The sequence below is a fragment of the Mus musculus genome, chromosome 2, assembly GCF_000001635.26.
Source record: "Mus musculus strain C57BL/6J chromosome 2, GRCm38.p6 C57BL/6J".
Classification (NCBI taxonomy): Eukaryota; Metazoa; Chordata; class Mammalia; order Rodentia; family Muridae; genus Mus; species Mus musculus.
The window spans coordinates 30,629,559-30,657,397 of record NC_000068.7 but is presented as its reverse complement, the minus strand read 5'-3'; the positions used below and the strand labels follow the sequence as shown (position 1 = coordinate 30,657,397).

Sequence of the window (27,839 nt, the reverse complement as noted above, 5' to 3'; positions counted from 1 at the left end):
GTTGTTTTTTCCTGTGTGCCGGGAGGAGCCTAAGGCCTCCAGCAAAGAGAGCCCTCTGCCTTCAGACCACATCCAGCCCTCAGCCTTGGCTCAGAAACAGAAGTCAGGGTCGTCCTAGGTCTGCTACAGGGTTTTAGTTCGATTCCATTGCCCTTTCAAGGTCAGAGCTTTGGGCCCGGGCCTCCTGGTCATTTCTTGGTAATTAACAAGGGCTCCTTCAGCCCCACGAACACCTCAGACTCTCCACACACAACGCACGGGTGGTTCCTAAGTCGCCTGGACCATCACAGAGTGATCTTCAGGGCTGCTGGGAATCAGCCTTGAAGAAAAGGCTCCCAGAAAGACTTAGTGCCCTTGCTGATGATAGTCTAGAGTAGGGCAGGCTGGGGGAAGAGTGTGTGTGCAGTTCCTCATGCCTGGAAATCAGTGTGCACCCCATAAACTCACCCCCCTCCCCGGGGAACAGGCTGCATGCAGCAGCAGGTACTAGCAGGGAAGGTGCTAGCCACACCTGTGGGCAGTTTGACACATGAGCAAGCTTAAGACCCCCAAGGGACAGACTGCTTTACTCAGAGGGACACCTCAAGAGAGACCCCAGAGCTTGACTCTCCTCATGACAATTGTTTCTTCTGGGATACATTCTTTCCCACCAGAAGTTCAGAGGCTGAGGTTGGGTGAGCAGAGGAGCCAGGGACACTGAAGCTTCTAAATGGACCCTCCCTCCACTGAACAGTTTTCCCTGTCAAGAACGCTGTGTGTTGAAGGAAGATGGCTCCTGCGGAAGGTGGTCTGAGGAACAGGGTACAGGAAAAGTTTCTGCGCTGCGTGTCCCTCAGCCTTGCTGTCATGAGCTGCATGTGCCCCCAAAGGGATGTCTGTGTTAATCTCAGAAGGCTTCAAACATGGCCTCATTTGGTAAAAAGAGTCTTTGCAGACCTATTTAAGGTTCTGGAGCATCCTGAATTAGCCAGGTGGGGCCTAAATGCCATCGCAAATGTCTTTGTAAGAAACGGGATGCTGGCTGGAGATGGCTCAGCAGTTTAGAGCACTGGCTGTTCATGCACAGCACCAGGATGTGAGTCCCAGCCCCGCCTTGGAGATTCACAACCTGCTGTTAAGTCCAGTCTCAGGGTATCTGATACCCTCTTCTGAGCTCTCTGGGCACCACACACACACACACACACACACACATGCATACAAGGAAAACACTCACACATAAAATAAAATCAATGTCAGATGAAAGGAGATGGGCCAGTGAGATGACTCAGTAGGTGAGGTAGCTGGCCACCAAGACTGGCAAGCCATGTTTCACCTGGGACACACATGGCAGAAAGGGAGAGATGACTCCCACAGACTGCCATCTGACTTCTGCACACGTCCACAAGCGCTGTGATGTGTGCACACAAAAAATAAATACATGGGGGAACAAGAGCAAATTCAGACTCAGGCAGAGAGGGAAGTGACACAGAGCCACAAGCCACTGAGCACCCGAAGCCCTCACATACCAGAGGCAGCAAAGAAAGCCCCTCTCCAAAGCCTGAAGAGGGAGCACAGCTCTCCTGACACCCATTGCCCATGTCCAGCCTCCAGAGCTGCGAGGACATGTGTGCTGTTAAATCCACAAAGCCTAACACCAATCCGGAGATGGTGGTGGGGTGTGGGGATGGGCTGATGGCCGCATGGTGATGGTGGTGGTGGTGATCATGATGGTTGTGATGATGATGATAGTGGTGGGCAGTGATGGTGGGGTGACAGCTATGATGGTGATGATGGTGGTGAGTGATGGTGGTGTGAATGCTGGTGTCCTGGTGGCGGTGGGTGTTGTGGTGGTGATATTAATGAAGGTGTTTGCGACGGTGATGGTAATGCTTGCGTGGTTATTTTAGTTTTCTAGAGCTAATTCTAGAAACCATGACCAAGTGGAGGCCCCAGCAGGATGGTCCCAGGCCTTGCTCCTTGCTCTAGCTCTCGATGATGTCCTCCATCTACATGGACAGGGCTGCCTGTTGCTTGTGTCTTCACCACCTCCTCCCTTTGGGAAGGTCCACCCCTGTGTCCAATACTCCCATATGTATGAGGACAGTGGTCTTGGTTGGGACCTACCAGAGTGACTCATTTTAACTCTGGAAAGACTTACTTCCAAATAAGGCTCCTGAAGTGCCAGCGTCAGGACTGGGTCCTCCACAGGGCCACCATTCTTGCCAGTTCAGCGATATTGGATCCTTGAGGCCCTGAGGATGAGAGCCACAGGGATTTGCAGATTGTCTTGGCTGTGGACCCCAAGTTCCTACAAATGCTATGTGGGGTGCAGTGGTCGATGCCCACAGCTCTCTGGAGGTCAGCGAGACTGTACTGAAGGGTAAGGGTGGGGCCATGCCTTCTCCTCAGAGCTCACTTGCCAGCTGTAAGGCTCCTGGCAGCCTCTGCTCTCCTGGCCTCGGGTTGAAACCTGCTTGTATGGACTCTTGTCCAGGCTGCAGAGGGCAGAAGTTGGCGCTGGTCAGGCCAGGTGGCAGGGAGTCAGGGCAGAGGAGAGGGAGGAGGGTGGTAACACGGCCACCTTCCCATCCCTCCCTCCTACCTGCCTCCTCTGGTTGGTCATGGTCACGTGTGATCCCTTGCTGTTTTTACACACTGCAGTGCCTGTCCTTGGCTCCTCCCAGCTGCCAGCAGCTACCCTGAGGGTAGAGCCTGGTGATCTGCCAGCCTGGTCCTCCAGAAGTGCAAAGGGAAAATGGACCATTTGATTGACCGTACTTCCCTCCTGCGTTTACATCTGGGCTCAGTGGAGACAAGGTGAAGTCATCTTTGCTTTTGATGGACTCCATTGGGCTCCATCACCACATCTCCTATGCCTGGCTGGCCTTGCCTTTCTTTGGCACAGCTGTGCTTGGTAACCATAGCAGCAGAAGCCCCTGGTCTTTGCTCTTTGGCAGAAGACAGGCCAGGTTAGGCGGCAGTTGTTTTTTGCTTATTAAATACAATTGCTTTAGGTCCCGCTGCCACCGCCACCTTCCTTCAGCTTCCGGGAGCACTAACGGTGGTGGCAGCAGTAGCGTTCACTCTTTTCTATGTCCCATCCATATTTATGAGCACAGACTCTTGCCAGAAACTCCTCTTCGCTTCAGGAGGCAAAGTTGTGGTTTCTTCAAGGCTCACAGTCTATAAGAATAGACGGGTGATCTGGCGATGCAGACCAGCTAAGGTCCAGGGAGACACATGGATGGTAAACAGCCAGAGTGGACATTGCTGAGGGGCCTGCCCAGGGAGCTGAGGACTTGAAAGTTGGAAGTGGGGGAACTATGTTGCAGGATATTTTATCACAATGGGAACCCCAAGATTGTGATATTTACTAGGAAAACAAACAAACAAACCTGATTCTAGTTGTGGTGTGGCTCAGTCCTTTGTACACGCCTTTAACCCCAAACAATGAAGGTAAAGTTAGTTTGTAGAAGGAAACACCCATGTTTGAAAGTGATATCTAATTGAGTGGCAGAAAAAAATGGGAATCAGAGAAAGATTAGACAGAATAGGATCTTCCCAACTCTCAGGAGAAGAGAGAGGAGAGGGAAGCTAGTGAGGGGCAGTGCAGAGAAAAGAAAGGCAGCTTTTACTGGGACAGTTATAGAGAGACAGATTGGAGAGAAAGAAGGAGCTAGACACAGGTGAAGACAGAACAATCCAGAGAATGAGAAGGAGCCAGAAAACTACAACAAATTGCCAGAGATAGTTTGAGGCCAAGCAGAGCAATTCAGGAGAAGCCGAGAGAAGCCAGATTGAATCAGTCAGCTGGGGGAGGAGTTTGAAGAGCTGAGTTGAACCAGCCAGCAAGAGCTCAGAAAGAACTAGGAAAGGTGAGCTTATTCAGCAGCAAGTCTCAGAGGTTGAAAACATCCTAGGCTTAGGTCGGATTGCACAGAGAGTACAAGCTTCCAGGTCTAGGCCTGGGTTCGCAGATGGAGGCAGTAAGGCTCAGAGGACAATTACACCAGGTGAATAAAAGTTACGGTTATAGGGACCAGGCTGGACCGTCCTAACTCTGGAAATGTCCAGGGGTCCTCCCTGAAGATAAAGCTCGAAAGCCCAGGCTCAGGGGTTTTTACCCATCCTGCCTTGTCCTGAGCTCCCCAGAGGCTGCCAGAGGCAAAAGGAGGCAGGAAGCAGGAACACCAGAAGGGGTGGGGGGGCCACTGGGGAGCAGGAGGGACAGACTGAAGAGAAGTCCTGTGCTCACTGCTAACTTCAAGAGAATAGGGAAAGAGGCTGACAGAAGGGAAGGCTTGGATGGAGAGGGCGGAATCCTGGAAAAGAAAGCCAAGACAAAAGAAGGGAGAGAATCTAGGCAACCATGGTAGGCAGCTCCAGCGAGGAGCCTTCCAGGGACAAAGGCCAAGCCAGGACAGAGGAGGGGACGAGGTCCAGTGGGCCTGGACAGAGACAGCTGGCCCCTCCAGCTGAGACCAACCCTGCCTTGGGGGCTCCACCGAAAGAGAAGCACCCCAACTCAAGAAGCAAAAAGCCTCTCTGCCTGCCACTGCCCTTGGGGCTGTCACAACAGATAAAACCTCATCCAGGCTTCACCGGCCCTGCACACTGATGCTCCGCAGAGCTAAAAATACCGGCTTGGGGTGGGAAGGAGGGGAGGTGGGGGAGGGGGCACTTTGCCCGCTCAGGCAGCCTCTTGATTTCCAGAGCGTCCTAAGGATCCAGATGTGCAGCCTCAGAGACGACCGCCCTGGGAACTGCAAATCACGGGCCGCCAGCCCCTCCCCGGGACAGGGTGAGGTGGAGAGGAAGGAGCTGGAGAAGAGAAACAACCAGAGGAGAAATCTCAGAGCTGCAGCCAGATGAAGGGCAGGGCCCCCAAGCTTGGAGGAGAGGGAGGGCAGGGAGGGGAGAGGGGCAGAAGGGAGGGAGGGAGAGAGAGACAGAGTTGAGGGGTGGGGGTGGGGAGTAAAGAGGGCCTAGAGAAAGATAGGGATGAGGGAGAAATTTCTGGGGCACAAATATTCTGAGGTTTAGTCATTGGGTGCCCCCCCCCCCCACACCATGGAGAGCCAGAGTCCCAGGATGAGTAGGTGGCTCCTTTGCCAGGCATGCTGAGGGTGTCACCCACACTCACCTAAGGGTGGGCCTGGGTTCCATGGAGCTATATCAGAAGTCCCTGGCTAGTCCTTGGCATGTGGCAGAGAGACAAATTGTCCTTCTGAATAGATTCAAGTCATTTGATGATATCCTCTGAGCCTCTTTCTGGACCTGCAGGGGTCCTGGACAAAGGAAGAACTCACAGGAAGGTTCCTGGCCCATGTGGTCTCACCATGATGATGGCCAGGGCCAGGGATGCTTCAACAAGGAGGTAGCTTTGAACCTAAAACCTGAATGGTGAGCAGGATCCAGAAACATGGTCTCTTGGAGGGGAACCAGGACTGGGCTATAGCTGAGTCTCCAGTCCCTCAAGCAGGATTCAAACCCTGCAGCCAGGTGGCCCCAGGCTGGGCGGGTGATTGGGGAAGGGTGTCAGCCAGGCTGGGCAAGAGATAGCAAGGGACACAGAAGCAGCAGCACCCAGGTATGTAGAAGAACCCCTCCCACTGGCTCAGGGGTGGCTGGTGACCTCCTGCCCCAAGAGGCAAATGGGTCTAGATACACCTAGCCTCCAGCGTTGTGCCTCCAAAGTGACAGAGTGGTCTCTGTATGTAACAGAGGCAGCCAGGCCTTCCAAAGCATGTGACCCTGGCCAAGCTACCTAACCTCTCCACACACAATCCTGTGTTTCCTTCACCCAGAGTTTCCATTCCAAGCCCTCAGTGGTTACCTGGAACCTTCTATGGCCTGCAGGAAGAGGGAGCACTATGGGTAAGTGGGCAGGTGAGATCTGAACACTGTCACACTATCTGGGTGTCCCCTTGCTGGGGTATTCTCAGCCTCTGATCTTATGCTGCCTGTTGGAGCTGCCCCACATGCCCTGGTACCGTCTGTCTGTCCTTAGTCTCTCCACGGCAGGTACCTTTCTGAGGTATCACCCATGGCAGATAAACCTCTTTTCAAATCCTGTGGGCAAGGTTGTCAGGGTCTCGGTCACTGACTTCACAGTGTGGGCCCAGCTTCTTCTTCAGTATAAAAGGTGACTTCCTATAAAGGCTGGCGAGCTCTGCCTACACCTCACCCTTCCTGTCCCTGGCTGCCTTGTTTTGAACCCACTTAGACCCCAGAGAGGTATCGGGGAGTCATTGGACCGACTGGGTTCCTCTGCTGTCCTGCTTTTCTCTGTTTCCTTCCTGGACACACATGGCTGCTGAGATCTCCTCACACATGGGGCAGAGTGGGTGGCCCCAGCAGGAGTGGGGAGAGGGGCCCTGGAGGGACCGAGGACAGAGCCAGCATTCTAGTGTCCCACATAGTCTCCAAAGCTCTGGCTTTTCCTGACACGTTCTAGTGGCACAATTGTGTGTTTCTGTTTGTGTTGTGTGTAGTATGTATGTGAGTGTATGTATATGTATGGGGTATATGTGACTATGTGCATGCTGAATATATGTGTATTATCTGAGTTATATGCAGGATATGCTGGGTGTATATGTAGGGGTGTATGTGTGGTGTAGGTATATGAGTGTATGTGATATATGTGTATGTGTGTGTGTGAGTGGATTTGTGTGTATATAGATGGGAATAGATGTGTATGGACTTGTGTATGGATGTGGGGTTGGGGTGGATATCTCTGCATATGTATAATAGTTTTTGAGAGCACGAGAGCAGAGGCCTCCTCACAGCCCCTCAGGACAGGTCCACAGCCAGGCCTGTGGTGTTCAGTGAGGTACCGTGGCTGCCAGCACCATGTGGATGTTTGTTTGATTTCCCCTGACTTCCAAACTAGTGGAAATTACACACCAAGCATCGAGTTAATTAAGTTTTCCGGTGTGTGGCATAATTAGTAAGACACACCACGGAACAGGGTGGGCGGGCCCATCCTCCCTTGTCTGTCAGGAGGCTAGGCCTTCCGGCTACAAAACATGGCAGCTGGAGGGCTAGGGACACAGAACCTCCGTGACTGTGTGGCCTTCTTGTCCATTCGAGGAGAGCTGCAGGTGTCTGGCCTCTCTCACAGATGGCCCTAGACTGAAAATGAAGCCCCATGAATCCGGGGAGTTCCTTCCCTTCCTCATAGAGCTGGGACTGAGCACTGGAAGGGTCTGGCTTGTTACCACAACACTGGAGCCTTCAGCCCTTTGACTGGGGACTGTTCAGCCACCTCAGGCCACAGGCTGGTGGCTGCATGCGCACATGCAAACATGAGGCCCTGAGAGGACCTTGGCCAGCACCTCCGCGTGCTCTCCCAGACGGCCTGAGACCCAGACTTCTCCCCAGCAGTGGGTACCCCATCCTACTGTGAAAGGCTAGCACCACAGGGGCAAGGGGAGACATCTCCTTGCCCACCTGGGGCCAACTCTAACTTGCGCCAGAACTGGAGGCGAGACGCACAACTGGAAACCAGCCTTCGCATGGAAAGCTGAGTTCAGCGTGAGAGCAGGTCTTCTAAACTGCAATGCTCCTGCCTCAGCCTCCACCCCTCTGCATCTCTTGCTTTTACTGTGTCTCCTCTACAGTTATCAGAGCCAGACCTTAGGCTGTTCATCCTCTTCTCCCTGGACTCCAGCCCTCCAAGGCTTGGTTTTCCCTGACCTCCTTCTTCCCCCAGATTTGCCATCGAAAGCTGCCCACTGGGGGCCATAGACAGAGCCCTACCTGCTCCTACCCTCTTCCCCCTCCTTGAACCTGAGTCTAAACTAGTCACCCTTCCCAGCTGACTCAGAGCCCCAAGAGAAGACCCAGTATACTCTCTGTGTGTCCCCATAAGAGTAAACATGCATTAAGCCCTCACTGTGTGCACAGGCTGGCCTGGGTATTTTAAAGGCATTCTAGAGGCCAGGGCCATTACCTGTTTGCCCTTCTCCATACAGAGAGCTGAGGCTCAGCGGACTCTGATGCTTTGGCAAAGCTGGAGTCGGAGCTCTGTACCCTCTGCCTTAGCATACAAGCCTGGCCACATTGACAGTCTTCTAGCCACCCTCTACCCATTCTTCTGTCCATTCTGCCACCCAGCCTCCCGATTTCTCTGCCACCCTCCCTTCATCTTTCCACCCATTCCTTTGCCTACCCTTCTGTCTACAGTTCCACACATCAAGCTGTCATTCTCTAACCCTCCTCCCCATCACTCCCACTCCTCCTTCCTACCACTCTCACCCCTCCTCCACACCACTCTCACCCCTCCTCCCCACCCCTCCTACCCCTCCTCCCTACCATTCCTACTCCTCCTCCCCACCATTCCCACTCCTCCCCATCACTCCCACTCCTCCTCCCTTACCACTCCCACCCTTCCTCCCCACTACTCCCATCCCTCCTCCCCATCACTCCCACCCCTTCTCCCCACTACTCCCAGCCCTCCTCCCCACTACTCCCACCCCTGCTCCTCACCACTCTCACCCTCCTCCCCACCACTGCCACTCCTCCTTCCCACCACTCCTACCCCTCCTCCCTACCATTCCTACTCCTCCTCCCCACCATTCCCACTCCTCCCCATCACTCCCACTCCTCCTCCCTACCACTCCCACCCTTCCTCCTCACCACTCCCACCCCTCCTCCTCACCACTCCCACCTCTCCTCCCCACTACTCCTATCCCTCCTCCTCACCCCTCCTCCCCACCACTGCCACTCCTCCTTCCCACCACTCCTACCCCTCCTCCCTACCATTCCTACTCCTCCTCTCCACCATTCCCACTCCTTCCCACCATTCCCACCCCTCCTCCCCACCACTCCCACCCCTCCTCGCTGCCACTCTCACCCCTCCTCTATCTTCCCCACCATCCTCTCCTCTCTCCTTCATTTATCCTTCTCTCTTTCCATCCACCAGTCAACAGTCTCCCTTCCCCCTCTCATCCATTCCCCACTCTATCCTCCCGCCCCCTCCTCCAGGAGTCTGTGCTAACATCTAAGCTTTATTGAGCAGTTCCCTCAGCCAGGCAGCCTCTTCTCTGTTTTGGCTTGGGAACCACAGCTGTAAGGCTTATCCTGACCTAGATCCACGCCTGAGGTGCCATGCCATACTGCCCCTTCCTGGGCACTGGTATGGCTGTTGACAGGCATCTTGCTGGGGCCCCGGGTTCCCCAGAGCAAACTCTGCAGGGAAGATCAGGGCCACAGAGTTGCGAGAGCCATAGGAGGTGCGACTAATTTTAACAACAGCCTCAGGAAAAAGATAACTCTGTGCCTTTCTTCTCTCTTTGGGGGAAAATGTGTCACGTGTGTTGTAGGTATGACTGAATGCGTTGGTGTCACCGCCACATACATCTGCCTGCAGCTGCCAGGTCGGATGTGCCGCCACGGGCAGTGGCCCCATGCAGGAGTCTTGTAGCTGGGGACCTGCGCTGTTCCTAGAAGCCCAAAGTCTGTGAGCCCTCACCTGTCTGCTGCTGTGCGCCAGTGCCCTGTGAACCTTGACCCCTGATCTGCAGAGAAAGGAGAAAGCAAGCGCATCTGCCCATGCTGACCCCAGCACTAGTGGGTCAGCTAACGACCTCAGCTGTGCGGGGTGGGGGCTCCCAGGCTGCTGCAAGAAGCCAGTGATGGGGAAATGGACTCTGCTTCCTCTCCGGGGATGGGCTGACCCCAACCCTGGGAGCTGGCTGGAAGACAGATGAGGACATGTGACCGTCACTCTGTACGGACACATCACAGAGTTGCAGTTCTCTGGGGACTAGAAAGCCCTCGACACTTGTCTCTGTTCCCCCAGCCCCTTTCCTTTCCAAGGCAGAATATGGCCTGCTGAAATTCTGTACACTAATAAAATTGTAACTAATTTACATAGGAGATGGGGAGTGAGTGGCAGTGGTTGCCATGGAGACCATCTCCCAGGCACCGCTGTCTCCGCCTCTCCTGAGCAGCTCAGACATCAAGAGATCCTGCCTGGGCTGTGTGTGCAGCTGGGGCCCTGCCTCCTGCCTTGCGGCACCCTGCTCTCTTCAGAACTGAGCTCTCCCTAGGGGAAGAGCAGCAGAGCCCACCAGCGTGCTCCCACAGTGGACCTTAATGTCCCCTCTCACACCAGGTGGCAGCCCTTTCCCTCTGGCACAGTCAGTGTTGATTACACTCAGGGACAGTTTCCAGGAGCAAGGGACAGCAGTGGCTGAGCCCACCCCCAAACTGGTACTCCTGGGAGAAACCCCACCCTGAATCCCAGGGTTCGGAGGCAGAGTGGTCAGTTCAGCAGGCTGCCATAGAGCACTTCACTTGGGCTGTCTCGTTTCCACCCCAAGGCAGCCCCACAAAGAAGGCAAGGTCAGTGCTCACTGTACCCACAGCACGGAAGATCCTAGGCCTTGTTAAGAGGAGGGCTTGGGCCAGAGCCAAGTCTGCCTCTGATGCTGAATTGCCTGGAAGAGATCAGAAGAAACCATTCCAGCTAGGCAGGCGTGAGCTAGCGAGCTTGGGAGTGAGATGCCTTGCTTTGTTTTATTTATTTATTTGTTTTGGGTTTTGTTGTGTTATTTTTTGTTGCTTTTTTTGTTTGTTTTGTTTTGGTTTTGTTGGTTTTTGCTTTTGTTTTTTTGCTCTTTTGGGTTTTTGTTTGTTTGTTTGCTTGTTTTTGACAAACTCACCTTGGCTGGTCTGGAGCTGGCTATGTAAATCAGGTTGACCTCAAACTCACAAGAGATCCACCTGCCTCTGCCTCCAGAGTGCTGGGATTAAAGGTGTGCGCCACCACTGCATCCAGGTTGGTTTTTTTGTTTGGTTTGGTTTTCTGGTTTTCGAGACAAGGTTTCTCTGTATAGCTCTGGTTGTCCTGGAACTCACTTTGTAGAGCCTCGAACTCAGAAATCCACCTGCCTCTGCCTCCCAAGTGCTGGGATTAAAGGCGTGCGCCACCACTGCCCAGCACAGGTTGGGTTTTGAGGGATGAACAAGAGTTCCTTCCCAGAGATCAAACAAGAAAAGCCTTGTTGCAGGCAGAGGGGAACAGACCCTGAGTCACAGAGATGACAAATCTTTGCTGAAGGTCTAACCTACAGCCAGTAGCTACAACAGGACAGAGACGGGAACCTCCAGGAGCTCTGGAGGCAGAGCTGAGGTCTCAGCAGCCCACCCAGCATTTGTGGCCTCTGGAGCCTAGTCCCTTGCTCTGAAGAGAGCGTATATGAATGCAGATTCCTAGGCCCCACTCTCCTCAGGTGGGTTCCATTTTAACCATACAGAGAAAGCTGCGGATTCCTCTGTGGGTGTCAGCCAGAGTCCAGGGCAGGGGATGTGGGGGCCAGACACATGGGTTTGCAAGCAGTGAGAGGGCATGGAGATGTGGGGGTGGGGTGGGGGTGGGGATAGGAGACTGTGTCAGCTGTCAGCAGAGGCCATGTTTTGTGGGGGAGGGGAAGACTGGCCTCATGATAATGGGGTGAGTTGAGTGAGACACCCCCCTTGTAGCCAGGGGTCCAGGACTTGGAGGGAGGCCTGAGCTCTGGGGTGGACTCCATAGAAGAAGTCTTTTCCCCCTCTGACTGGCAAGACAGCCAGGTCATCTCAAGATGAAGCAAACAAAATGAGAATCTGAGTCCTGCTGCTGCCAGCTCATGGGTGGGGACAGTGGCAAAAGTGGAGGTAGTTAAACGCTTGGGAGAGTGTGAGCACTGTGAATGGGGAGGTGGGAGCCTGGCAAAGTGTCATACCCATGATGCCAGCGCTGGGCAGGCTGAGGCCGGAGGGTTGCCACTAGTTTTAGGTCAGGCCGATCTATGTAGACTCTGACAACAAAAGATATACTTCTCAGTCCTCAGAGCTGTGTGTGTGGTAGACATAGGTCTAGTTCTGAGAGCATATGGAAGATTCTAGAAGGCTCATACTCATACTTTCCTGATCATTTGGGACTCAGTTACATAATCTGAGAGGGCAGACAGAGAGAGGTAGGCTGTGAGGGATGGCATGGCTGCAGTCAGAAGCTGAATGGGCTCCATGTTGAACCATGTAAGGGTGGGAGAGGCTCTGAAGCGGGAGCCATAGCCTGAGCAGTGTGGTGGAGAAGCAGAGGGACAAGAAATGGGCTGGCTGGGCTGCAGAAGTCACAGGAAATAGGGGTCTCCACACCCATTGCAGACAGAGCCCTCCACCAGGCTGGTGCCCTCCTGGTGTAACTAACGCAGCTGCAGTAGGGAGCACTCTGGGGAGCACCACCAGAGTACACCATTTGCCTGGTGAGGTCTCACTTCTGGGAGGGCTTCATGAATCTCTAAGAGCCTCTAAGTGTCCCAGAGGCCCTAGAATCATGAGAGAAAGGGATTCATTCCCCATCCCCACTTCAGCAGAGGACACATAGTCAGTAAGAGCAGCACGGCAGTCCATGTGGCCTGACTGTGCCCGCCCCTCTCTGTCCCTGGTGGCCATCTTGAGCACAGATCCTGCTCCTCCTGTATGTGACCCTGAACACATTATTTTTATTTCTGTGGGTGTTTGTTTGTTTCTTTCTTTTTCAAGGCTTTCTCTGTGTAGCCCTGGCTGTCCTGGAGCTCACTTTGTAGACCAATCTGACCTGGAACTCAGAGATCTGCCTGCCTCTCCCTCCCTAGTGCTGGGAGTTGTCTCCAGTTATTCCTAAGGGCCTTTTCCATGGCTACTGGGTGTGAAGTCTGGCCTCTTGCTTAGGCAGTAAGCATTTGTACACTGAGGAGTCTCTCCAGCTACAACAATCTTTCTTTTGTTCCTTATCATTCTCCTTTTGAGGCAGGGTCTTGCTATGTAGCCATGGCTATCTAGGAACTTACTATGTAGACCAGGCTGGCCTCAAACTCAGAGATCCCTCTGCCTCTGCCTCTGCCTCTGCCTCTGCCTCTGCCTCTGCCTCTGCCTCTGCCTCTGCGCCTCTCTGCCTCTCTGCCTCTCTGCCTCTCTGCCTCTCTGCCTCTGCCTCTCTGCCTCTGCCTCTCTGCTTCTGCGCCTCTGCCTCTGCCTCTCTGCCTCTCTGCCTCTCTGCCTCTCTCTCTGCCTCTCTGCCTCTGCCTCTGCCTCTCTGCCTCTGTGCCTCTGCCTCTGCCTCTGCGCCTCTGCCTCTGCCTCTCTGCCTCTCTGCCTCTCTGCCTCTCTGCCTCTCTGCCTCTCTGCCTCTCTGCCTCTCTCTCTGCCTCTCTGCCTCTGCCTCTGCCTCTGTGCCTCTGTGCCTCTGCCTCTGCCTCTGCCTCTCTGCCTCTCTGCCTCTCTGCCTCTCTGCCTCTCTGCCTCTCTGCCTCTCTGCCTCTCTGCCTCTCTGCCTCTCTGCCTCTCTGCCTCTCTGCCTCTCTGCCTCTCTGCGCCTCTGCCTCTCTGCCTCTCTGCGCCTCTGCCTCTGCGCCTCTGCGCCTCTGCGCCTCTGCGCCTCTGCGCCTCTGCCTCTGCCTCTGCCTCTGCCTCTGCCTCTGCCTCTGCCTCTGCCTCTGCCTCTGCCTCTCTGCCTCTGCCTCTGCCTCTGCCTCTGCCTCTGCCTCTGCCTCTGCCTCTGCCTCTGCCTCTGCCTCTGCCTCTGCCTCTGCCTCTGCCTCTGCCTCTGCAAGTGCTAGGATTAAAGGCGTGTGCCACCACTGCCTGGCTCACCACGTTCATCTTAAGCCCTGGCATTCTTACCCATTCTGAGTTGATACCCTCGCCAGAGGCAAAAAGGAAAACCCTCCAAGAACTTACTGATCTCTTTTAGGTGTTATAAGGCAAGGGTGGGACACTGTGGCTCTCACGCCCCCTCTCCAAAGACTCTGGGTAGCTGAGGGACAGCTGCAGAAGATTCCGGCTGGAGTTTCACATGTGCGAGTCACCAGGCTCCTCCATCAGGGAGAGCTGACAGCAGAGGACAGGCTGTTGTCTGCTTGCCTGAGTAGTCTGTACCTCTGCATCACCGAGAGTCATTTTTTACATAAAACCCAAGGCTCAGGTGGAGGTGACTGGCTTTTTAAAAAACATCATTTCAAAAGATAACAGAGTTTGGGAGACAGTTCAGTGTCCCTGACCCCCACGTAGAAAGCTCTCTGGGGTTCACTGGCCAGCCAGTCCAGCCAAGAGAGACACATCTGGAGAGTGACTTGAAGCACACTAGTGTCAGTCTCTGGCACTAGTGTGCGTGTGTGCATGTGTGCGTGTGTGTGTGTGTGTGTGTGTGTGTGTGTGTGTGTGTGTTGCCTTCTTTCCTCTATGATAACACAAGGCTCTGGGCTTCTGGAGTTTCTACCAGCCACCCAGGCAGTCACAGCTGTCCCCTCCGATGCCTTCATGCTTGTGACAAATAGGTGTCATCTCCCACGTGGAATGCAGCCCTTAAGAGTAGAGGCAATCTGACTGACTTGCAGCCCAGCCTGTCCACGTGGGTCCTGGAGGCCCCAGGTTCCTTTCTTAGAGCACATGGGTGGGGCTTTGGCCAGCTGTCTCCAGGGAGTGGGGTGAGGGTGAGCTGTGCATTAGCCCCGGCTAGCCAGCCTGGGCTTCTCACTAATGGGTGCAAATGCATTTAGTGCTGAGGCTGCAGCCGGTGCTTGGGGGTCTGCAGCTTAATGGCTTTCCTGCCAGAGGAAGAGGGATGGCTGGGTGGCCAGACACACAGCCCGGATGAGATGGAAAGACAAGGGCTTGCCTTGTCTGGAACACCTCCCTTTCTTAGACACTTGGGGGTGTGTTGGGAGACATACCACCCAGCTCCCAGCAGGGCCACCTGGCCTTGGCTTGGAATGGAGACACTCTGGTCCCAGGGCTGGATGGTGATTGGGTACATAGAGCTCTTAGGACTCAGAGGCTGTGACCATTCAGCATCTGTGAGCACAGATCCTGTGCCCTGTGCATCCAGTGCCTCCTAAACTCCCTCAGGTCACTGCTGTCACCTTATCCCATTCTCTGTGGCCTTAGTCGTCAGAGTCACTGGGATACTGTGAGGTCTAATCCTCCCTCCTGGCCATCTTTCTACTTGACTCTGTTTCTGCCTCTGTTGTGTGGCAAAGCTTTTCCCGGGGAGACACAATTTACATTTCCACTCACCCCAGAGAGGAAGCTCTTGACAACGTGTGGACACCCCCAAGTCCAACTTGGTGCACCAATGAGTTTAGCTGGGGTTATCTTTAGGAATATGGCCGAGGGGTTACTTACAGGAACAGAAGTGACTCAAAGACAGCTGCCTCACCGAAGCCCACCGCAGCCTGGGTGACAGCTCACAGAGCTGGGAATCTGGAAGGACTGCATGGCTGACAGGCAGCTCAGCAGGATGATGAGTACTCTCTTCAGGTGACTCAGTTGGGCTAAACCTCTTCCAGGCCGGTCAGCGGGTGTCTGCTCCTTCCAGGCAGCTGGTCTGGTCTTCTTTTCGGCTTGTCCTGTCTGAGAGGGGCTCTCAGCAGCTTGACTTGGCAAGAAGGAGCTACAAGAACCTGGTTAGGGTCGTGGACTTCCTGAAGCCATTCTGAGTTGACCATTCGCGTAAGCCCCTTCTCTGCAAGATGAAATGTTTCAATCTTGGAGGAAAGGTAGACAGTAGCCTCGGGCTGGAAGACTCCTCAGAGCTTCCTGCATAGGATGTCCAAGCACCTCTGAGAAGGTGTGCTTGTCTACCTCAGAGCTCCAAAGCTGCTTCAGGCTCCTCCAGGGTGGTGAAGAAGTGGAGTGTTGGGACTCAGCAGCCATCGCAGCTCCAAGTGGGCACACCCAGCCAACACTGTGAGGAGGGGAGAGAGGAAGGAATGGACGAGAAGCCCAGGCAGTGCTCCACAGCTGTGAGCTTCTTGACCAAACCGTGCCGGAAGCACATTCTTACCCCTGAGTTGTTCTGTGGCAGGTGCCTGTAATTCCTTCCTAGATTAGATTTCCTATCTCTTGTGAGACTTCACACAGATTCCAGACATCACCAGACGGTGGGGAGTGGCTATTTTGTGTGGCGCAAGATGAGGGAGCTTCCATTGTCCGGAGTACAGGTTTTATCTAGTTTGTTTCACCTTGGGCATGCTACAGAATCTGGAGCAGATGAGTTGGCCATATGAATGACATGGCTGTAATAGAGGAGAAGTTTTGAGTAAAAGGTGGGTTTTTTGACACTTAAAAGTGTTTTGAGGGGCTTGCAAGATGGTTCAGCGGGATGAAAATGCTTCCCCTGCAAGCCTGACATCCTGACTTTAATCCCTTGAACCTTACAATGGAAGGACAGACTCCAGAGGGTGACCCTCTGACATCTGTATGTGCACGCACAGTGGCGTGTGCACGCATCCACCTACATACTGGATAGTATACAAAGAAATATATGTGACAGGCATGTATATGTGACAGGCATGTATATGTGACAGGCATGATGGCACACAACTTTAGTCCCAGCTCTCAAGAGGCAGAGGTAGGCAGAGCTCTGTGAGTTTGAGGCCAACCTGGTCTACACAGCAAGTTCTAGGACAGCCAAGGCTATCTATATAATAGAGACCCTGTCTTAGGAGGAGGAAGAGGAAGAGGAAGAGGAAGAGGAAGAGGAAGAGGAAGAGATTCATTGCGTTATGCAACTTTTCTGGGAAGGCACAAGATAGAGAGTACTGATGATGGCCAAAGAAACCAGCCCACCGAGGTGGTTAGCTCACAGAACCAGAGGCTTGTTGGGGCTATCTGTAGGACATAAATGTGCTGTTCATCTTCCTGTCACCTTAACCTAAGCTGGGGTCATCTGGGGAGAGCTCAGCGGAGAACATGGCTCCATTGGACTGGCCTGTAGGCAAATCTGTCGGACATTCCTTTCCTTCTTTCTTTCTTTCTTTCTTTCTTTCTTTCTTTCTTTCTTTCTTTCTTTCTTTCTTTTCTTTTAAAAAATTACTTTATGTGCCTAGTTGCTTTGTCTACATGCATGCTGGTGTTCTCAGAGGCTAGAAGAAGGAGTTGGGTCCCCTGGAACTGGAATGACAGATGGCCATGAACCGGTGCTGGGAATTGTGGGCAGTGCCCTCCCTCCCCCACCGCTGGGCGAATAGGCTTGTGCTGCGTAAGAAAGCAAGATGAGCAAGCCAGGATGGGGGGATGGAGGGCAGAGCTGTAAGCAGCACCTCCGCTTCAGCCCCTGCCTTGGCGCCCTCACAGATGGACTGTGAGTTGTAACACAAACCCTCTCCTTTCCTTCCCAAGGGTTTTCCTTCCCAAAGTTTTATCACAGCAACAGGAACCAGACTCGTACAATAGGGGAGGGGTTATTTATCGACCCATGGTTGCCTCTAGGGTGACTGCAACAGGAACAAGGGATTGAAGTCAAGGGATTGTAAGTGACTCACAAAAGCTCCATCCTCAGCCACAGCGTGCAGGCAGCTCCACTCACAAGCGCTCGCTTCCTCAGAAACCTGTTTACTCTGGATGGCCTTTGAGAGGGGCCTTATGGAGCTGGCAACTTTCTCAGCTGCTTTCTGTTTGCTTTTTACTACTTACTTTCTATTTTTTTTTTTTGATTAAAAAGCTTTTATGTATGCACACACACACACACACACACACACACACACACACAGTGCAATGTTTGTGGATCCCAGTAGAAAGCACCAGACCCCCAGAAGCCGAAGTTAAAAGGGGCTGTGAGCTGCCCAATGTGGCTGCTGAAAACTGAGCACAGGTCTCTGCAAGACCAGTCGGTGCTTTTCTCAACCCCTGAGCAGCCTCTCCTAGCACGGCCACCCCTTCCTCTGGCTATGACCTTCCTTCCACCTCCCTCTGCAGAGAAGGTTGTCCCTGAGCGCCTAGTGGGGTGAGAGAGATGTTGGGTGTTCTTCCCTTTGTGTCTGGATGCTGCAGCAACAGTCACTCACTTTCAGACCTGTTACTGGTCGTACTCTACTTTGCCTCTAGTAAAAGAGAAGTTTCCCCCCATGACTGACACTAACAGAATCAGTATCCCAAGGGGGTAAGCACAAATGCCTAGAAGACAAATGTTTGGAGGCCCGCCACATCTATTTAATAAAATAGTTGGTGGGCCAACCTGCTGGGGCCAACCTGCTGGGGCCATAGGTCTTCGCCCCAACTAGAAGTACCAAACATCAGTTCCCTCCTGTGGAGCAGCCTTAGATCTCAGCAGAGGGTGACTGGTTGCATCTTAACTGGCACCACTGTTGTACCAGCTGACACATCTTGCTCAGCATATCCGTAGTCTGTCAAGCAAGGTCCATAACAGAGCAGGTTCATTGGCAACAGTCCTCCCTCATCAGCCTGAATAGCACCTCCTAGCAGTACAGAAGCCAGCCAGTCGGAAGGTTGCTTCCACCTCTATCCTATCTCAGTTTCTCCATGTCCTGCAATCAAAGTGCGTAGTGTCTTTAGCATTAGGGACTTTGCACCTAATTCTGGCAGGCAACCAACAGCAGAGACAACAGCCTGTATAGTTTGGGGTCCTCTAGGGACCACCTGACCCCAAACAAACAAACAAAGAAACAATCAAAACAAAAACAAAAACAAAACCTTGGGGGGGTAACTCACCTCTCACCTCTGTCTCTGGGATTTTTACTCAACCAAAATGACTCTTAGGCAATGCTCCTCCTGTCTCAAGGTCTTGGCATCCCACCTAACCCACACCAGTCAGGAGGAGTCAATGCCTTTCTTAACTCTTTGGTAAATATCAAACACTGCCTTTCCCAAGCCCAGTTTCCCCGAATAACTCTGCCCTTCCTCCAGTGTCTTCCTTGGTATCAGTGGGGACTTAGTCACTGACAATTACGTGTTCCTGATTGGGGTGGGGGGGCAGCTTTCCCTCCAATGGCCATGGTGGTCTGGGTGACTGAGTTATTGGGATCACCAAGAGAATCATGGGTAACACAAAACAGCTATATTGCCAAAGTTTCCCCAGCCAGGGTGCAGGCTCCAGAGACTGAGTATCCTGGGCACCGGAGACCTCCATGAAGCACTACCGGGGGGGGGGGGACTTCTGGGAGCTGGTGCTCACATTCAGTGAGGGAATCTGGGGACCCTGAGGCAGGGCTAAGGAGGTCACACCAACTCTGTGTGGCCAGGGCTTGTTTATGGGAGAGAGCTAGCAAGTCTTTCTCTCACCCTTGGACGTCTTTCATCATAGGGCCTCAAGTACCTGTTGTTGGAGCTGAGACCAGGGCTACTTGTGAGCTGCTCTGTCCCTGTTCTGAAAGTGGTCTTATCACCCTCCCTCACACAGTTGCTAAGCCCCAGGATCCAAAGGACCAGCTGGCTGTCATGTTCTTCCACCAAAGCTTTCTGCTGCTTAGAAGGATGGCAGCCATCTGTCACGTCCTTCGAACCCTAAGGCGCAGGCCTGGCAGTGTATATGGCTATAAAGGACAGAATCTGGAGCCTGTTCACCTGTCTACAGACCTGTCTCTTCAGTCTTCACCTGCCGGTCCTTACGGGGACAGGGAAGAAGGTCACAGCCAATGTGGTCTGGTGACTGGAGAGGAGGGGCCCAGCTTCTGAAGGAGTAAGGAGAGGGACCCATCTCTGCCCTAAGTGCCAAGTATGTGATTCGTACTCTCACTACCTTGGACCCGCAAGCACTCTATTACGACCCATTTTATAGTCAGGGAGCTGGGAGCTCAGAGAAGTTAGACAACTTATCCAAAGTCACGTAGTGAGAAATAGAGATCCTTAGAGACCAGAACCTGTGCAAAGACCTCGAGGCAGGACCCAGAAAAGGCACAGCACATTATATAGGCACGTAGATTAGCCATATCGGGTTTTAATTCCTTAAGCCAAGGTTGGGACATGTACAGATAGGGTTTCCTGTTCATCTAGCAACCAGGCTTTGTCAGTTCTGGGCTTGGGTTATGGCTAGGGAAGGAGGGAGAATAGGTACACAGAGGAGATACAGCTTAGCACAAGCCAGGTTGTTTTCAAGATCTAGAAATGGTGTGTGTGTGTGGGTAACACCTAGAGGGGAGGCATCCCCTTCTAAGGCAAATGAGGGGCAGAACTGTGAGGTGGAACTGGGTGGAGAGGAAGGGCTGATATTGAGTTGTAAAGTGAATAAATAAAATTAATAAAAAAATAAAAAACGATTAGAAAGGGAGAGGAGTCGGTGGGGACAGGAAAGCTGTGGGGAGCTGAGAGGAGAGGGTGTGCGAGTGTCCGGCTGTACAGACAGGCTTGAGAGGCATCAGGGCAACCCAGGGAACAAGAAGTGAAGTGAGCAGCCTGTAGTGAGGGAAACTGACAGGCATGGAGAGGAGGGGTGGGAGGAAGACAAGAGGAAGACATAGGAAGGGGGAGGGCAAAGGGAGGGGAGGAGGGAGGGGAAGGAGGAGAAGGGAGGGCCCATACAAATCCCTATGCTCTGTGGTCCTGATGGCTTTGGACAAGGTTCTGGCTGCCTCAGCTTTTTCAAACAGGCAGAGGCCCACTGTAAGGCCCTCAGCTGGGGCCTTGCAAAATCGGCTGCAAAGCCTGGCCAGGCCCCAGCAACCTAGACACAGAGCAGAGAGCTTCGGCTTCCCACCAAGCCTCTCTCAAGACCCCACAGAAGCTAGGACACAGGTGGCCTTGGTGAGAACTAAAGAAGAGTGCCCCAGGGCTGGGGAGGTTCCCATCTTGCTACCTTGTTCTTTCTGCTTCCCTTTGTAGACCTGTTTTACAAGGCTGCAGCCCAGGTTTTCTACCTCAGGACTGGGGAGAGAAGAGCAGTGGCCTCAGGCCACACATACAGCACCTGCCTGCCCCACCAGAAACTCAGCATAGACAACTTCGCCTTCAGAAGCCTCACCAAGGCCAGCCTTTGGGGTAAATATTGGGGTGGACTTCATGTCTGGAGGTGAAGTGCTGTCAGCCAGACCTCTGGGGTTCCAGGAATGACACAGTAGAAAAGATACGGGTCTGGTCTTGGCTTCTTCCTTCACAGATGCAGGAAGGAGACATCCTGCCCCCGCACTTGGGGCTCATCTACCAATGAAAATCAAGCAGGAAACAGCAGAATTGGGGTGACAAAGTTCAGAGGGCATCCTGAGGAAGCTTTTCCAGGGCACGGGATGTGAGAAGGAAGCAACAGAAGGAAGCAACACGGGAGGGCATGGGGGCAGCTGGCACAGACCCCAGAGTTCCTGCCTCCCGGCACTGTAGAGAGCCTAACACCCAAGTCAAAGTTAAAGTGGATGGTGTCTAGGCTCAGCCATTCAACACAAAGATCACCAGACTGGGAGTATGGCAGAGCCATGTCCTCAGGGTCGTGGATAGCCCTGGGCCACGTGGCTGTCTACTCTATGCGTGTCAGGCACCCTAAAGCCAATAGAGGATTCCGGAGGGCAGGCGACACATTGGGGATTGTCCTCTCTCTCTCTCTGTCTCTCTCCCTGTCTCTGTCTGTCTCTCTCTCTTTCTCTCTCTCTGTCTCTCTCTGTCTCTCTCTGTCTCTCTCTCTCTCTGTCTCTCTCTGTCTCTCTCTGTCTCTTTCTCTCTGTCTCTGTCTCTCTCTGTCTCTCTCTTTCTCTCTCTCTCTCTGTCTCTCTCTGTCTCTCTGTCTCTGTCTCTGTCTCTGTCTCTCTCTCTCTCTCTCTCACACACACACACACACACACACACACACACACGCACGCGCACGCGCGTGCGCGTGCGCGTGATCCCTCAGTTTTCCCTTTGAGCTCTGTGACATAAGATAAGTTGCTTCTTAAAGGAGGCCAGGTCCAGCCTTGTACTTCAGGCAAAGGTGGAAGGCCATAGCCAGCATCTGGCAGCCATGCTCCTTCACACAGCCCTCCAAAGCCTTAGCACCTGCCTATCACCACACTCAACTGCAGCCCCCATAGACACCCTTCTAGCAAGACCACCGAGAAGGGCATATCGCACCAACAGGCGGACCCAGACACACCCCGTGCCACTGTCACTCAAACCTCCACTTCTCTAGTCAGCCCAGGCAAGGCTGGAGAAACTGGGTGGAGAGGAAGGGCTGATATTGAGTTGTAAAGTGAATAAATAAAATTAATAAAAAAATAAAAACGATTAGAAAGGGAGAGGAGCCCCCACCCCAAACCCCAGCCCCAGATGAGGGGTTCTGGGCCTGGGTCAGGGGGCTTCTTTCCTTTCCCTCAGGCACTCCTTTGAGGGTGGGAAACTCAATGAGCACATAAGAGCACCTTGTGGAGAGAGTGGAGGGGATGGCCTGCAGATGCCAGGTCCCCTCTGCACCTCCAGCCCAGGGGTGGGTGTGGCCTGGCAGGCACTGGCTGTTTTTGTCTCTCCATGTTTTTGTTTGGATTACACAAGCCACCCAAGAGAAGGTAGACAGTAAACCTGAAAGCAAGCTGCATCCCGCAGTGGCCTCCCTGTTAACACGTACGTACGGTAAATCCTTGCAGCCCCTTTCTCTGCACGCCCAAAGCTCTTTATTCTTTTTTTAGTTTTACAAAAATAGAATGCACACAATTTCTGTTTGTCTCGTAAAGCTGTGTGACCACATCCCTGTGTCTGACCTGTCACCATCATGGTGGTGTCTGGTGGCCACAGAGTGAATTGTCCTGTAGGATGGAGAAGGCACGGCACCCGTCCTGGGATTGGGCTCTCTGTCTGTCTCTCAGCTCTGGGACCTTGTACCGGTGGCCTGCACTGAGATCTCTCCTGTTTCTCTCCCTGCACTGACTTCCCATGGCTACCTCTCCACAGGGCCAGGATCCTAAGGGAAGGGACAAAGGGCCCATCCCTGGGGGGCGAGAGGACATCACACCCTACACCAGCCCTGGCCACCATTATTATTTTTCTCTATCATTGTGGAGTAGTGGCTTCGGAATAGTCTTTTGTTTCTCCGTACACTGTCTGTTCAGCTTTTCCTTCAAGAAGATGAAAGTGAGCGAGCACTCATGCCAATAGATCCTTTACAAATCATCAGTTATTCACACTGAGAAAGTCCTAGGAGGAAAGAATGCGCATGACCAAGCCTGGGCCGCCAAATTTCCCTGCCACCATGTGCCACTCCATGAGTGCCCACATCAGGGTCGCTTAGGACAATGGGAATTCACATCACTGAGGGCAGAGTCCCAAGGCCAAGCTGTGGTCAGGGCTCTGGACCCTCTGAAAATCATGGACTGTGGTCTTCCCTTAAATTTTCAGCATCTCTCAGCAGCTGGTGGTTCCTGAGTTCCTGACTTATGGCCATTTTTATCTCAGCCTTAGTGGTCACATTGCCTCTTCTGTCTGTCTGTCTGTCTGTCTGTCTGTCTGTCTGTCTGTCTGTCTGTCTTCTGCCTGTGCATCTCTTATAGTAACAGTTGATGCTGGACATGGTGGCATACTTTAATCCCAGCACTTGGGAGGAAGAGGCAAGTCGATCTCAGTGGGTTTGAGGCCAGTCTGGTCTACATAGCAAGTTTCAGGACAGCCAGAGCTACACAGAGAGGCCCTGCCTCAATAAATAAATAAATAAATAAATAAATAAATAAATAAATAAATAATGAAAACCAAACCAAACCAACCAAACAAACAATAAAAGGACACTTGCCATCAAATTTAGGGTCCAGCTGTGTAGTCACAGATGAGTCTATCTCAAGACCTTAATTTGACACGCTTCAGCAGGAGGCTGACACAGGACCATCATGGGTAAAGTAGTGAAACACTGTTTCAAAATAAAAAATTAGGAAAAACAGATTGGAAGATCCACGCATGTCCATAATCCCAGCACTTGAGAATGGAGGCAGGGGGATCAAAATTGTCCAGGGCTTGATTGGATTCTGTAAGACCCTGTTTTTAAATACAAAGAAACGAACAAATAGCAAACCACCACAAAGAAAATATTAGCTCATAGCCCAGTGGCCAAGCGCCATGTAGCATGGAGTGGGTCCTGGGGCACACCCCCTCAACTTCTTAAGGTCACACTGGCAAATTCTCTTTTTTCCCAGGTAAGGTCACACTCGGGGACTGCATGCTAACCCACAGCGTCCCCCATCAGCTACGATGATGTGACCGTCATAGGACAATGTACGGGAGTCAATTCTTTCTTTGCACTCTGAGTTTCGGGGATCAAACCCAGGTCGTTAGGCTTCGAGGCAGGCACCTTCACTGGCTGAGCCATTTTGCTGAGCCAGAGTGCAGGCCCAGGGTCTTTCACTGCACTTAGTGTAAGGGTGTGACCCTCACGGGCTTCTGGGTCTGTCTTTCTTGCTTAGTGAATTATGGATTCATTTCTGAACTGGCTGGATTTGTCTCAATTTGACACAAGCTAGAGTCATCAGAGAGGAAGGACCTTCTTCTCTGATGGAGATTTTTATTTTTTCCAGTTGAGAAAATGCCTCCATGAGATCTTGCTATAAGGCATTTTCTCAATTAGTGATCAAAGCGGAGGGCCCAGACCATTGTGGGTGGTGCCATCCCTGGACTGGTGATCCTGGGTTCTATAAGAAAGAGGACTGGGCTTGGTGGCGCACACCTTTAATCCCAGCACTTGGGAGGCAGAGGCAGGGGGATTTCTGAGTTCGAGGCCAGCCTGGTCTACAAAGTGAGTTCCAGGACATCCAGGGCTATACAGAGAAACCCTGTCTCAAAACAAAACAAAACAAAACAAAACAAAACAAAACAAAACCAACAACAAACAAACAAACAAACAAACAACAACAACAACAAAAAGAGGGCTGAGCAAGCCACAGGGAGCAGTAAGCAGCCCCCCTCCATGGCCTCTGCATCAGCTCCTGCCTCCCAGACCCTGCCTTCAGTTTCTGATCTGATTTCCTTCAAATATGAACAGCAATGTAGAAGTATAAGCCAAAGAAACCCTTCTAAGCGGTATTAATCCACTTGAGGACATTGGTAAGCATGCTGCAGCCTGAGGTACTGAGCCTCGAGACTGAGGACTCTAAGTCTGTCTCATACTAAGCACCGTGCAGACTGGGGATACCAAGCCTGGATCAGCGCTTGCAAATATTATCTTAGCCAGCCTCTTACTTCACAGGCTCCTTAGTTCTCCAGCGTGCGTAAGGTTTAGCATTTTGAAGTCAAGACTTCAGGTTGGTTGCAGTTTCGTGAATAATTAAAAAGCCTGTTCTTGTCTCATCAGCACCCGGTGCTTTTATAATTTTACTTTTATATGTAGGTTTTTACCTGCAATCCATCCCCTTGCAAGGGCTGCTGAGGCTAAGTCTGCCCCCCCACACCCAGTTATTGAACCACTGTCTGCATATTGTTTGATTTACAACCTCTTTTTTCCTTCCTGGTTTGCATGATGCCTTTGGAGTATATCGGAGCCCAGGCACCGAGCTGAAGCTGACAGTCCCGCTAAGGAATTTGGGCAGAATCTAACAGCAACAACCACAGCCAACCATTTTCAGTGGAAAGAGAGAAAAGGCAAGGGAAACTCTGACACAGGGCAGAAAGGAGAAACTCAGGCTGCAAGGCCCTTCTGCCAACTGAACAACCAATTCAGTGACTGACTGAACCACCATGCAGCTACCATGCAGGAGGTGATCACATCCCAAGAGCTCAGGCCAGGGCACAAAGCAGGAGGCTACTAAAATTTTTAAAAAATATTGTCAGCAAGGGCTGACAAGAGGGCTCAGTGAATACAGCACTTGCTACACAAACGTGAGGATATGAGTTCAAATCCCTGGTGAGGCAGAATGAGACTTAATCCCAGCACTCTTGGGACATTGGAACAGCAACAAACAACAAAAAGACACAACTCTTCCAAGGTGGAGGGCCAAGGTTGATCCCCAATGTTGTCCTTTGACCTCCACAGACACACCTGCCTCCCCTCCCCCTCTCTAACACACACACACACACACACACACACAAACCATACATACAAAATAAATATATATTTCCTGAGGCTGGACTTTGCTATGTTGTACAGGATAGTCTTGAACTTGGGTCCTGCTGCTTCTGCTTCTCAAGTATTTACATATAAGCCCTACCCACCATGCTTTGCTTTAAATCACTTAAAATAACCAGAAGAGGAAAAAAGACACCAAGAACTAGGAAGAAGAAACATCTTCAAAAAAGAAAAATAGTCACTGGAGTTAAAATCTCAGTCAATGGTGAATCGGTGGATAAGACACAGCTGAAGAAGCGGGGTGTGGTGGCGCATGCCTTTAATCCCAGCACTTGGGAGGCAGAGGCAGGCAGATTTCTGAGTTTGAGGCCAGCCTGGTCTACAAAGTGAGTTCCAGGACAGCCAGGGCTGCACAGAGAAACCCTGTCTCGAAAAACAAACAAACAAACAAGAAAGACACAGCTGAAGAAACTTCTGGTGACCTGGAAGGCAGAGCTAAGGAAATCACCCAGGACACGACTTGCAGAGCTAGTGATGACATAGGAAGTAGGAAAAGTGAAACAAAGAGAGGGGTCAGGCCCAAGATCTGTCTGGAAGAAGGTCTGGAAGGAGAAAGAGACCATATTTGATGTGATGTTGTCTGAGAACATTCCAGAATTGGTGAAAAACATTTCTCAGATTTATGAATTGCACAGAGCCTGGGACTGTGGCTCCTTGGTAGAACACCCGCCTGGCATGCTTGCCACCCTGGATCCAGTCCTTAGGGTTGTGATAGGAGTGTCTCCTCCCAAAGGGACAAACCAGAGGAGTCTACACCTAGATACTTCTATTAAATATGCAACCGAAAAGGGAAGCTCCCCCCACCCAGTAGGAAATCATCAAAGCAGCACTGATTTCCCATGTTTAGAAAACCTTGTGTGTATGCACATATGCTGGTGCCCACAGAGGCCAGAAGCAGGTGGCTGAACCCCTGGGGCTGGAGTTCCAGGGAGCTGCCCCTCCTGGGTGCTGAGAACCAAACTCTAGTCCTCTTCAAAAGCTGACGCTCTATGGGCTCAGCCATCTCTTCAGCCCCTTGTCTTGACTTTGAAGATTGGAAGCAGTTCTAAGTGTGTGTGTGTGTGAGTGTGTGTGTGTGTGAGTGTGTGTGTGTGTGTGTGTGTGTGTGTGTGTGTGTGTTTAGGCACCCACAAGTGTGCAGGTGCACATGGAGGCCAGATGTTAACATCTGGATACTTGTTTTGATCCCTGGTCTCCCTGGGACCTGAGACTTGCTGACTAGGCTGTCTGGTCAGGAGCTGCCTGTCACCTGCCTCCCCAGCACCGGGATTACAAGTGATTCCTCATGTCAGGCTTTTTACAGAAGTGTAGTAAAAAGTGCAAAGCTAGCACTTTCCCAGCCTGCCATCTCCCCCAGCCCTGAGTTTAAATCAACATTTCCACAAAGTGTTGCATGGGCGTGGCCCCTGGACAGTCCTGCTTTGCCTGACCACAGTCATTAGTGTTCACACTTCCTGACTCTCTCCCTTTAGGGGGATGCTCTTGCAAGATGCTGGCTCGACCAATCCCATGCAGCAGAGATGCTGTGAACCTTTCAGGCCCAACCTTCAGACGTCATGTAGCTCCAGCCGGAGCTGTGTTAGGTCAGTTAGTCTTGTGTCTAGGAGCTGGGTACAGGCTAAGGAGGGTCAGGTGGGGTTGCCCACCAGGGAGGGAGGGAGAGCCCACTGGGTAGCCAAGGTCACATGGTGAGATGCAGGGAAAGACATCATAATGTCTGCCTCCAGTTACAATAGGGAGATGATGGCATCCTCCTCCCAGAGCTGTGGGTACAGCTCACTGGTAAACAGCCTACCTAGCATGCACAAAATCCTAGGTTCTATCTCAAACAACACAACACACACACACACACACACACACACATACACACACACACTCACATAGAAAGGGAAGAAGAGAGATGGGTACCAGGGGAATGCTGGAAGAAGATATCGATCTGCCAAGGACAGAGGGCTTAGAAGACGCCAGCTCTGCCAACATCTCCTCTTAGAATTGTGTCCTCTGGAACTGAGAAAACGCGTTTCTATTTTGTAAGCCAGCCAGCCTGTGGTCCTTCCTTACTGCAGCTCTAGCCAACCCAGGTGAGGGTAACCAT

General features: G+C 52.3%; 2 long non-coding RNA genes across 10 annotated transcripts, besides 1 other annotated feature; one reads left to right on the top strand and one right to left on the bottom strand.

The window, feature by feature from the left end:
* Positions 1 to 1,199: 1,199 nt before the first annotated feature.
* On the bottom strand, positions 1,200 to 27,839 carry 9330198N18Rik. Of its 3 annotated transcripts, none has more exons than XR_003954017.1 (3): positions 27,653 to 27,839; positions 15,133 to 16,025; positions 1,200 to 2,231 (listed from the first exon to the last, which is right to left on the bottom strand). It is a non-coding gene; the product is annotated as an RIKEN cDNA 9330198N18 gene (long non-coding RNA). The 3 variants fall into 3 exon arrangements; XR_003954018.1 differs by lacking the exon at positions 1,200 to 2,231 and having other exon boundaries at positions 13,935 to 15,694; positions 15,794 to 16,025; XR_001783259.2 differs by lacking the exon at positions 1,200 to 2,231 and having other exon boundaries at positions 13,935 to 16,025.
* Gm32316 lies at positions 1,465 to 9,854 on the top strand. Of its 7 annotated transcripts, none has more exons than XR_866104.3 (4): positions 1,465 to 2,796; positions 4,693 to 4,780; positions 5,263 to 5,856; positions 9,306 to 9,854. It is a non-coding gene; the product is annotated as a predicted gene, 32316 (long non-coding RNA). The 7 variants fall into 7 exon arrangements; XR_374241.4 differs by lacking the exon at positions 1,465 to 2,796 and adding an exon at positions 2,931 to 2,948; XR_374240.4 differs by lacking the exon at positions 1,465 to 2,796 and adding an exon at positions 4,182 to 4,351.
* Positions 8,935 to 11,167: an enhancer, noted in NCBI's record as "VISTA enhancer mm1612". NCBI's record gives its function as "enhancer in: midbrain (mesencephalon)[3/5] | eye[3/5]" and the evidence as "EXISTENCE:transgenic organism evidence [ECO:0001131][PMID:17130149]".